This window comes from Nicotiana tomentosiformis, chromosome 8, assembly GCF_000390325.3.
Source record: "Nicotiana tomentosiformis chromosome 8, ASM39032v3, whole genome shotgun sequence".
Taxonomy (NCBI): Eukaryota; Viridiplantae; Streptophyta; class Magnoliopsida; order Solanales; family Solanaceae; genus Nicotiana; species Nicotiana tomentosiformis.
Window position 1 is genome coordinate 22846357 of NC_090819.1, and position 1499 is coordinate 22847855.

Below are 1499 nucleotides of genomic sequence, written 5' to 3' on the forward strand. Positions count from 1 at the left end.
GAGAAAGAACGACAGCTAAAGTGCTAAGTTGCGATTTCTATTGGCCCACTCTTTACAACGATGCTAGTGAGCTAGTGAAAAGCTGTGATGAATGTCAACGGGCCGGTGGAATTTCAAAGAAAAATAAAATGCCTCTCACCACCATTTTGGAGATTGATATTTTTGTCGTGTGGGGTATTGACTTCATGGGTCCTTTTGTGAGTTCTTGTGGAAAAATCTTCATCTTGGTCACGGTTGATTATGTGTCCAAATAGGTTGAGGCTGTTTCTCTACCCAACAATGAGGCGAGAAATGTGGTGGCGTTCTTGAAGAATAATATTTTCACAAGGTTTGGTACTCCACGGGCTATTATAAGAGATGGGGGGTCACATTTTAGCAATAAGGATTTTGACACTTTACTTAGCAAGTATGGTATTACTCATAAAATCACGACTCCCTATCATCCACAAGCTAGCGGTCAAGTGGAAGTCTCCAACCGGGAGATAAAGAGTATTTTGTCCAAAACAGTGAATGCTAACCGGTCGGATTGGTCCAAGAACAATGCGTTATGGGCTTATCGGACGACTTACAAAACACCTATCAGAATGAAGCCACACCAGTTGGTGTTCGGAAAAGCTTGTCATATTCCGGTGGAACTTGAGCACAAAGCCATGTGGGCTCTAAAGAAGTTGAATCTTCATTGGTATTTTGCCGCCAACTTGAGGGTTGCACATTTGAATGAGTTGGATGAGTTCTGGTACCATGATTATGGAAGTTCGTCCTTGTACAAAGAAAATATGAAATATCTTCATGACAAATACATTTGGAACAAAGAGTTCAAGGTGGGCGATCTTGTGTTGTTGTTTAACTCAAGGTTGAGGATGTTTCCCGAGAAGTTAAAGTCTAAATGGAGTGGTCTTTTTGAAATTATGGGTGTGACACCTTTTGGTGCATTAGACTTGAAGAATAAAATCAATGAAGTATTCCGAGTCAATAGTCACCAGGTGAAACACTATTTGGGAAAAGTTGGAGATAGCCACATCGTGGAGGTCATTCATTTCAATTGATGGTATTCTACGTCGTGCCACGATGTTAAATTAGGCGCTTCTTGGGAGACAACCCATGCTTCTTTTATTTTTTTTCTTTCTTTTTTAGTTAGGTGTTATTTTTGTGCTAACTCGATTTGAAGTGTGCTACAGGGATGAGTGTGACTTACAGAAATTGTAGACAGAAATCTGGCTAAGTGTTGCAAACATTGTGGACCGCACATTTATAGTTGCTGCAACAAAAGTGCATTGCGGTCGCATAATTATCTTGCGGATCACACAAATGAAGGGTTGAAATTACAAGCTCTCTGAAGTTAGTTCGTCAAAGAAATGGTCAATGTGCGACCGCAAGAGGAATTCTATGGCCACAACAAGAAATTTGCGACCGCACACAAAATTGTGCGGACCGCAGCTGAAGAACGAAATATGCAGCTCCAGGTAACAGAGTGCAGACCGCACATGAAAATGTGTGGT